Below are 14,843 nucleotides of genomic sequence, written 5' to 3' on the forward strand. Positions count from 1 at the left end.
ACCCTCACTGCGTCCCACACACCGCCCCCAGCCTGACCCTCACTCCGTCCCACACACCGACCCCAGCCTTACGCTCACTGCGTCTCACTCACCGTCCCCAGCCTGACCCTCACTGCGTCCCACACACCGTCCCCAGCCTGACCCTCACTCCGTCCCACACACCGTCCACAGCCTGACCCTCACTGCCTCCCACACACCGCCCCCAGCCTGACCCTCACTCCGTCCCACACACCGTCCACAGCCTGACCCTCACTGCCTCCCACACACCGTCCTCAGCCTGACCCTCACTCCGTCCCACACACCGACCCCAGCCTGACCCTCACCGCGTCCCACACACCGTCCCCAGCCTGACCATCACTGTGTCCCACACACCGTCCCCAGCCTGACCTTCACTCCGTCCCACACATCGTCCCCAGCCTGACCCTCACTCCGTCCCACACACCGACCCCAGCCTGACCCTCACCGCGTCCCACACACCGTCCCCAGCCTGACCCTCACTGTGTCCCACACACCGTCCCCAGCCTGACCTTCACTCCGTCCCACACACCGTCCCCAGCCTGACCCTCACTCCGTCCCACACACCGTCCCCAGCCTGACCCTCACTCCGTCCCACACACCGTCCCCAGCCTGACCCTCACTCCCTCCCACACACCGTCCCCAGCCTGACCCTCACTGTTTCCCACACACCGCCCCCAGCCTGACCCTCACTCCGTCCCACACTCCGCCCCCAGCCTGACCCTCACTGTGTCCCACACACCGTCCCCAGCCTGATCATCACTCCGTCCCACACGCCGTCCCCAGCCTGACCCTCACTCCGTCCCACACACCGTCCCCAGCCTGACCCTCACTCCGTCCCACACACCGTCCACAGCCTGACCCTCACTGCCTCCCACACACCGTCCCCATCCTGACCCTCACTGCGTCCCACACACCGTCCCCAGCCTGACCCTCACTGCGTCCCACACACCGTCCCCAGCCTGACCCTCACTGCGTCCCACACACCGTCCCCAGCCTGACCCTCACTGCGTCCCACACACCGTCCCCAGCCTAGACCCTCACTGCGTCCCACACACCGTCCCCAGCCTGACCCTCACTCCGTCCCACACACCGTCCCCAGCCTGACCCTCACTGTGTCCCACACACCGCCCCCAGCCTGACCCTCACTGCGTCCCACAAACCGCCCCCAGCCTGACCCTCACTCCGTCCCACACACCGTCCCCAGCCTGACCCTCACTCCGTCCCACACACCGTCCTCAGCCTGACCCTCACTCCATCTCACATACCGCCCCCAGCTTGACCCTCACCGCGTCCCACACACCGCCCCCAGCCTGACCCTCACTCCGTCCCACACACCGTCCTCAGCCTGACCCTCACTGCGTCCCACACACCGTCCCCAGCCTGACCCTCACTCCGTCTCACATACCGCCCCCAGCTTGACCCTCACCGCGTCCCACACACCGCCCCCAGCCTGACCCTCACTCCGTCCCACACACCGTCCCCAGCCTGACCCTCACTCCGTCCCACACACCGACCCCAGCCTGACCCTCACTCCGTCCCACACACCGTCCTCAGCCTGACCCTCACTGCCTCCCACACACCGTCCCCAGCCTGACCCTCACTCCGTCCCACACACCGACCCCAGCCTGACCCTCACTCCGTCCCACACACCGTCCCCAGCCTGACCCTCACTCCGTCCCACACACCGTCCCCAGCCTGACCCTCACTCCGTCCCACACACTGTCCCTAGCCTGACCCTCACTGTGTCCCACACACCGCCCCCAGCCTGACCCTCACTGCGTCCCACACACCGTCACCAGCCTGACCCTCACTGTGTCCCACACACCGCCCCCAGCCTGACCCTCACTCCGTCCCACACACCGTCCCCAGCCTGACCTTCACTCCGTCCCACACACCGCCCCCAGCCTGACCCTCACTCCGTTCCACACACCGTCCCCAGCCTGACCCTCACTCCGTCCCACACACCGTCCCCAGCCTTACCCTCACTGCGTCCCACACACCGCCCCCAGCTTGACCCTCACCGCGCCCCACACACCGCCCCAAGCCTGACCCTCACTCCGTCCCACACAACGTCCCCAGCCTGACCCTCACTGCGTCCCACACACCGTCACCAGCCTGACCCTCACTGTGTCCCACACACCCCCCCCAGCCTCACCCTCACTCCGTCCCACACAACGTCCCCAGGCTGACCCTCACTGCCTCCAACACACCGTCACCAGCCTGACCCTCACTGCGTCCCACACACCGTCCCCAGCCTGACCCTCACTGCGACCCACACACCGCCCCCAGCCTGACCCTCACTCCGTCCCACACACCGTCCCCAGCCTGACCCTCACTCCGTCCCACACACCGACCCCAGCCTGACCCTCACTGCCTTCCACACACCGTCCCCAGCCTGACCCTCACCGCGTCCCACACACCGACCCCAGCCTGACCCTCACTGCATCCCACACACCGTCACCAGCCTGACCCTCACTGCGTCCCACACACCGTCCCCAGCCTGACCCTCACTGTGTCCCACACACCGTCCCCAGCCTGACCCTCACTGCCTCCCACACACCGTCCCCAGCCTGACCCTCACTGCCTCCCACACACCGCCCCCAGCCTGACCCTCACTCCGTCCCACACACCGCCCCAGCCTGACCCTCACTCCGTCCCACACACCGTCCCCAGCCTGACCCTCACTCCGTCCCACACGCCGTCCCCAGCCTGACCCTCACTCCGTCCCCCACACCTTCCCAACCTGACCCTCACTTCCTCCCTCACACCGTCCCCAGCCTGACCCTCACTCCGTCCCACACACCGTCACCAGCCTGACCCTCACTGCGTCCCACACAACACCCCCAGCCTGACCCTCACTGCGTCCCACACACCGTCCCCAGCCTGACCCTCACTGCGTCCCACACAACACCCCCAGCCTGACCCTCAGGACACATTGAAGGTGTGGGGAGAACTATTGAGAGAGTGGGATCATTGAAAGGAGAACTTTTATGCAGTAAATGGGATTGAGCTGGAACACAATGTGAATATCCAGGTCCTGATGAATTGTGTAAGAGTTTGGCGTTACAGTTACTGAGATTACCATCTGAATGTCCACCTGTAGTATCCTCTAATACAAGTTTATAAAATCCATCACTGTCAGTTCAGGTTAGAAACTCACACCATCCTGTTTACTACAGGCCCCCCCCCCCCCCCCCCCAACAGCAGCAGGGAGATTGAAGGAAGCATAGGTCGGCAGATTTTGGTAAAGATTGAATGTAATAGGGTTGTTGTAATGGGTGACTTTAACTTTCTCAATATAGTCTGGAACCTCCTTCGAGCAGATTGTTTTGTAAGGTGTGTTCAGGAGGGTTTCCTAACTCAGCACATTGAAGCGGCCGACGAGGGGAGAGGCCATTTTGATTTTGGTGCTCGGCAATGAGCTGGGGCAGGTGTCAGATCTTGTGGTGGGAGAGCATTTTGGTGATAGTGACCACAACTGCCTCACATTCTATATAGCCATGGAGGAGGAGAGAAGCAGGCACAATGGGAGGTCATTTAATTGGGGAAAAGGAAACTATGATGCTATCAGACGTGAGTTGGGAACCATGGACTGGGAGCAATTATTCCATGGAAAGGCCACGACAGACATGTGGAGACGGTTTAAGGAACAGTTGTTGCGAGTGATGCATAAATGTGTCCCTCTGAGACAGGCAAGAAGGGGTAAGATAAAGGAACCTTGGATGTCGAGAGCGGAGGATCTTCTTTTCGAAAGAAAGAAGGCAGCTTACGTAAGGTGGAGGAAGGAAGGGTCTTGGTCAGCTCTAGAGGATTACAGGCAGGCGAGGAAGGAGCTCAAAAATGGCCTGAGGAGAGCCAGGAGGGGGCAGGAAAAAGGCTTGACAGGAAGGATTAGGGAGAATCCAAAGACATTTTACACGGATGTGAGGAGTAAGACAATGATCAAAGAAAGAGTAGGGCCGCTCAGGGATAGCATAGGGAACTTGTGTGTAGAGTCTGAGGAGGCAGGGGAACCCCCTAAATGAGTTTTTTGCTTCTGTCGTTACTAAAGAAAAGGACCTTGTCGTGAATGAAACCATTGAGGAGCAGGTAAGCGTGCTGGAACAGATAGAGATTGAGGAAGCTGATGTGCTGAACATTTTGACAAACATTAAGATTGACAAGTCGCCAGGGCCAGACCAGATTTGTCCTCAGCTGCTTTGGGAAGTGAGAAATGTGATTGCTTCGCTGCTTGCGAAGATCCTTACATCCTCGCTCTCCACTGGAGTCGTACCTGAGGACTGGAGGGAGGCAAATATAATTCCTCTCTTCAAGAAAGGAAATAGGGAAATCCCCGGCAATTACAGACCAGACACTCTCACGTCTGTCGTCTGTAAGGTGTTAGAAAGGATTCTAAGGGACAGGATTTATGAGCATCTGGAAGAGCATGGCTTGATTTAATGCAATCAATACGGCTTTGTGAGGGGCAGGTCATGCCTCACAAACCTTACTGAGTTCTTTGAGGATGTTACTGGGCAAGTTGATGAGGGTCGAGCTGTGGATGTGGTGTACATGGACTTCAGCAAGGCAATTGATAAGGTTCCCCATAGTAGGTTCATTCAGAAGGTCAGGAGGAATGGGATACCGGGAAACTTAGCTGTCTGGATACAGAATTGGCTGGCCAACAGAAGACAGCGAGTGGTAGTAGAAGGAAAATATTCTGCCTGGAAGTCAGTGGTGAGTGGTGTTCCACAGGACTCTGTCCTTGGGCCTCTACTGTTTGTAATTTTTATTAATGACTTGGATGAGGGGATTGAAGGAGGGGTCAGCAAGTTTGCAGACAACACAAAGGTTGGAGTGTCGTTGACAGTGTGGAGGGCTGTTGTTGGCTGCAGCGGGACATTGACAGGATGCAGAGATGGGCTGAGAGGTGGCAGATGGAGTTCAACCTGGATAAATGGAGGTGATGCATTTTGGAAGGTCAAATTTGAAATCTGAGTACAGGATTAAAGACAGGATTCTTGGCAGTGTGACGGAACAGAGGGATTTTGGTGTGCAGGTACATAGATCCCTTAAAATGGCTACCCAAGTGGACAGGGTTGTTAAGAAAGCATATGGTGTTTTGGCTTTCATTAACAGGAGGATTGTGTTTAAGAGTCGTGAGATCTTGATACAGCTCTATAAAACCTTGGTTAGAACGCACTTGGAATACTGTGTCCAGTTCTAGTCGCTCTATTATAGGAAAGATTTGGATGCTTTGGAGAGGATTCAGAGGAGGTTTACCAGCATGCTGCCTGGACTGGAGGGCTTATCTAACAAAGAGAGATTGACTGAGCTCGGACTTTTTTCAGTGGAAAAAAGAAGGAAGACAGGGGACCTAATTGAGGTATACAAGATAATGAGAGGCATAGATAGAGTCGATAGCCAGACACTTTTTTCCCAGGGCAGAAATTGCTAACACGAGAGGTCATAGTTTTAAGCTGTTTGGAGGAAAATATAGAGGGAATGTCAGAGGCGGGTTCTTTAAGCAGAGAGTTGCGAGAGCATGGAATGCGTTGCAAGCAGCAGTTGTGGAAGTGAGGTCATTGGGGATATTTAAGTGACTGCTGGACATGCATATGGTCATAGAAATTTGAGGGTTCATACTTTAGGTTTCCCTTACATGAGGATCGATGGTCGGCACAGCATCAAGGGCTGAAGGGCCTGTTCTGTGCTGTACTGTTCGATGTCCTATGTTCTATGTTCTATGAAGTGTATCTGTACCTTTCGACCATCTGCACCCTGTACTGACAGATAGTGCTCCCTCAATACCTTAGAAACCATCCCCCTCAGTATGTTTATCCCCAAAGCACCTCGACAGAACATTCATGCCCTCAACACCTCAGAAAGCAAACCTGTTGCCCCCTTGGACCGTGTTCATCCCCAAACCTGTTCTCACTGTGATGACCCACAGCCACCTCCAAGATTGGAGCCCAGGGCCCAGAACATTATTTGAGTCTCTGGATTGATCATACCATCCCTAAGATGTGGAAGCAGGTCATTCGGCCTATCAGGTTCACACTCACCCTCGGCAGAGCATCCCACCCTACCCCCTCTATCCCCGGATCCCTTCATTTCCTCTGGCTAACCCACCAAGCCTGCACATCTTTGGACAGTGAGAGGGAACTGGAGCACCCGGAGCCTGACACGGGGACAATGTGCCAACTCCACACAGACAGTCGCCCGAGGCTGGAATCGAACCCGGGTGGGGTGAGGCAACACTGAGCCCCCGTGACCATCCCACTATCTCCTACCCGTTGATGACCGTTTGATGTCTGTACCCGGGGAGTATCGAACTTGTCTAGCGTTTATTTAAGAAAGATTAGGGACAAGGGCAATGCCTCCACATGCTCAAGATGCTTGGTCCCCCTCGAAAAAATATTTATATCAATTTCAAAAAGATACTTTATTCACAAAAACCTTCACGTACAAACATAGTCACTAAAGTTCGGTTCTGTACAGTCTGTATAACAAGTCTTTGCAATTACATATATACTCCCCTTGGCTGATTAACTGAAATGTTAGCTCTGAGGTATTCCTTCTGAATTAACATCACAAAGTTACATTGAGAAGGATCTTTGTGAAGTGCCTGTGTTCTGTATCTGTTCTCCCATGTACCCCGCCCTCCGAATACAATACCTTACTAAGCCTTAAACCTGTTTGTCAACTTTCAGCAGAAGCAGCCTCAGGGCATTGCACACTGACTGAATGACTCAGTGACGCTTGGATCAGGTCAAATTCTCAAGCAAACAGATGGTGGGGAAATTCAGCAAAATTCACCAGGTAGCAACGGTGAAGAGAGAGAGGAACAATTCGCATTTCAAGTGACCCTTCCTCAAAACGGTCTGTTCTGATGGAACTTTCCTGCAGAAATCACTGGATTGAAAGGTGAACTCTCTGTCTCTTTCTCCCTCCCCCTTCAGAGATGCTGCCGGACATGCTGAGTTTCTTCAGCAATCTCTGTATTGATGGTTCAGGTCTCCAGCGCGTCCGTACAGATTGATTTTAGTGTTGAATTCTCAAGCTTGCTCTATTAAAGGGATTGAATCCCTCTGCTACAAAGGGGGGTCAGTTACCACAGCTAACAGGTTCGTGATGCCAACATTGTTGGCTCAATCTCTATCATGTCTGAAATTACCATGAAGGCCCCAGCTTCTCAACCTCACCCCTCACCTGAGGTGTGTGACCCACCAGGCCTCTCTGACAAGACAGCAGCTCTCGGGTCCTCCTGGTCTATAATAACTTCCCAACTTTAAAAGGGCACTCCAGTCAGAGAGCTCTTTACATGGTTCAGGTCAAAATCCTGGAGCTCCCTCCCTAACATCACTGTGGGACACCCAAGGACTGCAGCAGGAGAGTACAGCTCATCCACACCTTCCAGGCAACTATTAGAGGGTGTGGGAATCACATACAAGCCACATGTGAAAATAAGTTTTATAACAGGGTTACGGTGGATGGTCACTAACACTGTTTCATTACCTGTGTTGAAATCAGCGTAATGAAGGAGCTCAGGGTGGGTTGAAAATGACAATGATAGCCTTTCGTAGGTTGGTGTTCATGAGAGTATGTATCGACAGTATGAATGTTTGAGCACTTATTCAAGGGCATGCAGGTAGCTGCCAGAGGAAGTGATGGGGGCTGGTACAATTGTGACATTTAAAAGGCATCAGGATGAGTATGTGAACAGGAAGGGTTTAGAGAGATATCAGCCAAGTGCTAGCTAATGGAATGAAATGCGATGGGAATATCTGGTTGGTATGGACGAGTTGGACAGGAGGGTCCATTTCCAAGCTGTGCATCTCTGTGACTCTGTGCCTCTGAATAGTCTATTACAGAGAGTTTCAGACAGGGTTTGGTTTGTGTGTCTCTCTCAGGCTTCCTCAGAATCTGCAGACCCAATGTCTCCAAATTTCCACAAGACTCTATGAAATAGAAAAAAAGAGGGTCAGTACAGAGGGAGTGCTGCACTGTCAGAGGGTCAGTACTGAGGGAGTGCTGCACTGTCAGAGGGTCAGTACTGAGGGAGTGCTGCACTGTCAGAGGGTCAGTACTGAGGGAGTACTGCACTGTCAGAGGGTCAGTACTGAGGGAGTGCTGCACTGTCAGAGGGTCAGTACTGAGGGAGTGCTGCACTGTCAGAGGGTCAGTACTGAGGGAGTACTGCACTGTCAGAGGGTCAGTACTGAGGGAGTGCTGCACTGTCAGAGGGTCAGTACTGAGGGAGGACTGCATTGTCAGAGGGTCAGTACTGAGGGAGTGCTGCACTGTCAGAGGGTCAGTATTGAGGGAGTACTGCACTGTCAGAGGGTCAGTACTGAGGGAGTGCTGCACTGTCGGAGGGTCATTACTGAGAGAGTGCTGCACTGTCAGAGGGTCAGTACTGAGGGAGTGCTGCACTGTCAGAGGGTCAGTACTGAGGGAGTGCTGCACTGTCAGAGGGTCAGTACTGAGGGAGTGCTGCACTGTCGGAGGGTCATTACTGAGAGAGTGCAGCACTGTCAGAGTGTCTGTACTGAGGGAGTGCTGCACTCTCAAAGAGTTAGTACTGAGGGAGCGCTGCACTGTAAGAATTTCAGAACTAAAGGTGCGCTGCTCAGTCAAAGAGCAGCACTGTCAGAGGGTCAGTACTGAGGGTGTACCGCACTGTCACACGGTCGGTATGGGGGCACTGCCACAGTGTCAGATGGTCAGTACTGAGGACGTTCTGCACTGTGTGAGCGTCAGTACTGAGTGAGTGCCGCACTGTCAGAGGGTCAGCACTGAGGGATCTCTGCGCTGTCAGAGGGTCAGTACTGAGGGGCTGCTGCATTGCCAGAGGGTGAGCACTGAGGGATCACCGCACTGTCGGACAGTCAGTAGTAAGGGAACACCTCACTGTAAGAGGTTCAGTCCAGAGGGAATGCCGCACTGTCTGAAGCTCTGTAGTCTGAGAGCACTGCACCATCAGAGGGTCAGTACTGAACGAGCACTACACTGTCATAGGGTAGGAACTGAGGGAGCATGTACTATCAAAAGGTCAGTACTGAGGGAGCGCTACACAGTGAGAGTGTCAGTTCCGAGTGAGTGCTATTTCAGAGGGTCGGGACAGAGAGAGTGCTGCATTGTCAGAGGGTCAGTACTGAGGGAGTGCTGCACTGTCAGAGAGTCAGGACCGAGCGGGTGCAGAACTATCAGCGGGTCAGTACTGAAGGCGTTCCGCACAGTCAGATGGTCAGTACTGAGAGAGTGCTGCACTGTCAGAGAGTCAGTACCGAGCGGGTGCTGAACTATCAGCGGGTCAGTACAGAGGGCGTTCCGCACAGTCAGATGGTCAGTATTGAGAGAGTGCTGCACTGTCAGAGGATCAGTACCGAGCGGATGCTGAACTGTCAGCGGGTCAGTACTGAGGGAGTGCTGCACTGTCAGAGGGTTAGTACAGAGAGAGTGCTACACTGTCAGAGGGTCAGTACTGAGGCACTGCTGGACTGTCAGAGGTGCAGAACCGCGGCAGAGGGTCAGTACTGAGGGAGTGATACCCAGTCAATGGGTCAGTACTGAGGGAGTGATACACTGTCAATGGGTCAGTACTGAGGGAGTGATACACTGTCAATGGGTCAGTACTGAGGGAGTGCTACACTGTCAATGGGTCAGTACTGAGGCAGTGCTGTACTGTCAGAGTGTCAGTTATGATGGAGTGCTGAACTGTCAGAGGATTTGTCCTGAGATTGGGCCACACTGTCGGAGGGTCAGTATAGGGCCACTTCCACTCTGCCAGAGAGTCAGTACTGAGGGAGCGCATCACTATCAGAGGATCAATGTGGAGGGAGTGCAGCGTTGTCAGAGGGTCAGTATGGAGGGAGTGCAGCATTGTCAGAGGGTCAGTGTGGAGGGAGTGCTGCATTGTCAGAGAGTCAGTGTGGAGGGAGTGCAGCATTGTCAGAGGGTCAGTGTGGAGGGAGTGCAGCATTGTCAGAGAGTCAGTGTGGAGGGAGTGCAGCATTGTCAGAGGGTCAGTGTGGAGGGAGTGCAGCATTGTCAGAGGGTCAGTGTGGAGGGAGTACAGCATTGTCAGAGGATTAGTGTGGAGGGAGTGCAGCATTGTCAGAGGGTCAGTGTGGAGGGGGTGCAGCATTGTCAGAGGGTCAGTACTGAGGGGGTGCTGCACTGTCAGAGGGTCAGTATTGAGGGAGTACTGCACTGTCAGAGGGTCAGTACTGAGGGAGTGCTGCACTGTCGGAGGGTCAGTACTGAGAGAGTGCTGCACTGTCAGAGGGTCAGTACTGAGGGAGTGCTGCACTGTCGGAGGGTCATTACTGAGAGAGTGCTGCACTGTCGGAGGGTCATTACTGAGAGAGTGCTGCACTGTCAGAGTGTCAGTACTGAGGGAGTGCTGCACTGTCAGAGGGTCAGTACTGAGGGAGTGCTGCACTGTCAGAGGGTCAGTACTGAGAGAGTGCAGCACTGTCAGAGTGTCTGTACTGAGGGAGTGCTGCACTCTCAAAGAGTTAGTACTGAGGGAGCGCTGCACTGTAAGAATTTCAGAACTAAAGGTGCGCTGCTCAGTCAAAGAGCTGCACTGTCAGAGGGTCAGTACTGAGGGTGTACCGCACTGTCACACGGTCGGTATGGGGGCACTGCCACAGTGTCAGATGGTCAGTACTGAGGACGTTCTGCACTGTGTGAGCGTCAGTACTGAGTGAGTGCCGCACTGTCAGAGGGTCAGCACTGAGGGATCACTGCGCTGTCAGAGGGTCAGTACTGAGGGGCTGCTGCATTGCCAGAGGGTGAGCACTGAGGGATCACCGCACTGTCGGACAGTCAGTAGTAAGGGAACACCTCACTGTCAGAGGTTCAGTCCAGAGGGAATGCTGCACTGTCTGAAGCTCTGTAGTCTGAGAGCACTGCACCATCAGAGGGTCAGTACTGAACGAGCACTACACTGTCATAGGGTAGGAACTGAGGGAGCATGTACTATCAAAAGGTCAGTACTGAGGGAGCGCTACACAGTGAGAGTGTCAGTTCCGAGTGAGTGCTTTTTCAGAGGGTCGGGACAGAGAGAGTGCTGCATTGTCAGAGGGTCAGTACTGAGGGAGTGCTGCACTGTCAGAGAGTCAGGACCGAGCGGGTGCAGAACTATCAGCGGGTCAGTACTGAAGGCGTTCCGCACAGTCAGATGGTCAGTACTGAGAGAGTGCTGCACTGTCAGAGAGTCAGTACCGAGAGGGTGCTGAACTATCAGCGGGTCAGTACAGAGGGCGTTCCGCACAGTCAGATGGTCAGTATTGAGAGAGTGCTGCACTGTCAGAGGGTCAGTATTGAGAGAGTGCTGCACTGTCAGAGGGTCAGTGTGGAGGGAGTGCAGCATTGTCAGAGAGTCAGTGTGGAGGTAGTGCAGCTTTGTCAGAGGGTCAGTGTGGAGGGAGTGCAGCATTGTCAGAGAGTCAGTGTGGAGGGGGTGCAGCATTGTCAGAGGGTCAGTGTGGAGGGAGTGCAGCATTGTCAGAGGATCAGTGTAGAGGGGGTGCAGCATTGTCAGGGGGTCAGTGTGGAGGGAGTGCAGCATTGTCAGAGAGTCAGTGTGGAGGGAATGCAGCATTGTCAGAGGGTCAGTGTGGAGGGAGTGCTGCATTGTCAGAGGGTCAGTGTGGAGGGAGTGCAGCATTGTCAGAGGATCAGTGTGGAGGGAGTGCAGCATTTTCAGAGGGTCAGTGTGGAGGGAGTGCAGCATTGTCAGGGGGTCAGTGTGGAGGGAGTGCAGCATTTTCAGAGGGTCAGTGTGGAGGGAGTGCAGCATTGTCAGAGGGTCAGTGTGGAGGGAGTGCAGCATTGTCAGGGGGTCAGTGTGGAGGGAGTGCAGCATTGTCAGGGGGTCAGTGTGGAGGGAGTGCAGCGTTGTCAGAGGGTCAGTGTGGAGGGAGTGCTGCATTTTCAGAGGGTCAGTGTGGAGGGAGTGCAGCATTGTCAGAGGGTCAGTATGGAGGGAGTGCAGCATTGTCAGAGGGTCAGTGTGGAGGGAGTGCTGCATTGTCAGAGGGTCAGTGTGGAGGGAGTGCAGCATTGTCAGGGGGTCAGTGTGGAGGGAGTGCAGCATTGTCAGAGGATCACTGTGGAGGGGGTGCAGCATTGTCAGAGGATCAGTGTGGAGGGAGTGCAGCATTTTCAGAGGGTCAGTGTGGAGGGAGTGCAGCATTGTCAGAGGGTCAGTGTGGAGGGAGTGCAGCATTGTCAGAGGGTCAGTGTGGAGGGAGTGCAGCATTGTCAGAGGGTCAGTGTGGAGGGAGTGCAGCATTGTCAGAGGGTCAGTGTGGAGGGAGTGCAGCATTGTCAGAGGGTCAGTGTGGAGGGAGTGCAGCATTGTCAGAGGGTCAGTGTGGAGGGAGTGCAGCATTGTCAGAGGATCAGTGTGGAGGGAGTGCAGCATTGTCAGAGGGTCAGTGTGGAGGGGGTGCAGCATTGTCAGAGGGTCAGTGTGGAGGGAGTGCAGCATTGTCAGAGGGTCAGTGTGGAGGGAGTGCAGTATTGTCAGAGGGTCAGTGTGGAGGGAGTGCAGCATTGTCAGAGGGTCAGTGTGGAGGGAGTGCAGCATTTTCAGAGGATCAGTATGGAGGGAGTGCAGCATTGTCAGAGGATCAGTGTGGAGGGAGTGCTGCATTGTCAGAGGGTCAGTATGGAGGGAGTGCAGCATTGTCAGAGGGTCAGTGTGGAGGTAGTGCAGCATTGTCAGAGGATCAGTGTGGAGGGAGTGCAGCATTGTCAGAGGGTCAGTGTGGAGGGAGTGCAGCATTGTCAGAGGGTCAGTGTGGAGGGAGTGCAGCATTGTCAGAGAGTCAGTATGGAGGGTGTACAGCATTGTCAGAGTATCAGTGTGGAGGGGGTGCAGCATTGTCAGAGGGTCAGTGTGAAGGGAGTGCAGCATTGTCAGAGGGTCAGTGTGGAGGGAGTGCAGCATTGTCAGAGGGTCAGTGTGGAGGGAGTGCAGCATTGTCAGAGGGTCAGTGTGGAGGGAGTGCAGCATTGTCAGAGAGTCAGTATGGAGGGTGTACAGCATTGTCAGAGTATCAGTGTGGAGGGGGTGCAGCATTGTCAGAGGGTCAGTGTGAAGGGAGTGCAGCATTGTCAGAGGATCAGTGTGAAGGGAGTGCAGCATTGTCAGAGGATCAGTGTGGAGGGAGTGCAGCATTGTCAGAGGGTCAGTGTGAAGGGAGTGCAGCATTGTCAGAGGATCAGTGTGGAGGGAGTGCAGCTTTGTCAGAGGGTCAGTGTGAAGGGAGTGCAGCATTGTCAGAGGATCAGTGTGGAGGGAGTGCAGCATTGTCAGAGGATCAGTGTGGAGGGAGTGCAGCATTGTCAGAGGGTCAGTGTGGAGGGAGTGCAGCATTGTCAGAGGGTCAGTGTGGAGGGAGTGCAGCATTGTCAGAGGATCAGTGTGGAGGGAGTGCAGCATTGTCAGAGGATCAGTGTGGAGGGAGTGCAGCATTGTCAGAGGGTCAGTGTGGAGGGAGTGCAGCATTGTCAGAGGGTCAGTGTGGAGGGGGTGCTGCATTGTCAGAGGGTCAGTGTGGAGGGAGTGCAGCATTGTCAGAGGGTCAGTGTGGAGGGAATGCTGCATTGTCAGAACTTCAGGATGGAGGGATTGCTGTGCAGGGAGAGGGTCAGTAATGATGAAGTGCGCACTCTCTGACGGTCAGTACTAATGGATCGCCATGCTGTCAGAGTGTCGCACTGTGAGAGGGTTACTACTGAGGGAGCGCTGCACTGTGAAAGGGTTAGAACTGAGGGAGCAACGCACTCTGAGGGGATGAGTACTGAGGGGTCACCGCGCTGTGAGGGGTCAGTACTGAGGGAGTGCCATGCTATCTGTCGGACAGTCTGTACTGAGTGATTGCTGCATTGCCAGGGGGTCAGTACTGAGAGAGTGATGCACACTCAAAGGGACATTACTGACGGAGAGCTACACGGTCAGTGTGTCAGTTCTGAGGGAGTGTTGTTTCAGGGGGTCAGTACTGAGGGAGTGCTGCACTGTCAGAGGGTCTGTACTGAGGGAGTGCTGCACTGCCAAAGGGTCAGTACTGAGGGAGTGCTGCACTGCCAAAGGGTCAGTACTGAGGCATTGCTGGACTATCAGAAGTGCAGGAATGAGGCAGTGCCGCACTGTCTGATTGTCAGTACTGAGGGAGTTCTGCTCTGCCGGAGGGTTGGTACTGAGAAAATGCCACGTTATCGGAGGGTCAGTACCGAGAGAGTGCTGCACTGTAAGAGCAGCTGTATTGAGGGAGTGCCACATTGTCGGAGGGTCAGTACTGAGAGAATGCCACACTGTATCAGTGTCAGTACTGAGGGAATGCTGGACTGTGGAAATGTCAGTACAAAGAGAGTGCTGCAGAGTCAGAGGGTCAGTACTGAGGGAAAGCTGTTGTGTCAGAGCGTCATTTCTGAGGGTGTGCTGCAGGGTCAATGGAGCAGTGCTGAGGGAGAGCTGCATTGTCAGAGGGTCAGTACTGAGGGAGCGCTGCACTCTCAGAGGATATAGAACATAGAACATAGAACAATACAGCACAGAACAGGCCCTTCGGCCCACGATGTTGTGCTGAACATTTGTCCCAGCTTAAGCACCCATCTATGTACCTTTCCAATTGCCGCTTAAAGGTCACCAAAGATTCTGACTCTACCACACCCACAGGCAGCGCATTCCATGCCCCCACCACTCTCTGGGTAAAGAACCCACGCCTGACATCTCCCCTATACCTTCCACCCTTCACCTTAAATTTACGTCCCCTTGTAACACTCTGTTGTACCCGGGGAAAAAGTTTCTGATTGTCTATCTATTC

The 14,843-nt window shown here is 54.6% G+C and overlaps 1 long non-coding RNA gene across 2 annotated transcripts in view; it reads left to right on the forward strand.

The window, feature by feature from the left end:
- Positions 1-6,805: 6,805 nt before the first annotated feature.
- LOC148137887 (uncharacterized) overlaps positions 6,806-14,843 on the forward strand; it is a 72,622-nt gene continuing 64,584 nt past the window's right edge. For both annotated transcript variants that reach the window (XR_015754170.1, XR_015754169.1), the window contains exon 1: positions 6,806-6,924. This is a non-coding gene — a long non-coding RNA (uncharacterized LOC148137887). The remainder of the gene's footprint in view (positions 6,925-14,843) is intronic.

This window comes from Chiloscyllium plagiosum, unplaced genomic scaffold (assembly GCF_037043375.1).
Source record: "Chiloscyllium plagiosum isolate Xiang-an unplaced genomic scaffold, Cpla_swu_hap1 HiC_scaffold_42, whole genome shotgun sequence".
Classification (NCBI taxonomy): Eukaryota; Metazoa; Chordata; class Chondrichthyes; order Orectolobiformes; family Hemiscylliidae; genus Chiloscyllium; species Chiloscyllium plagiosum.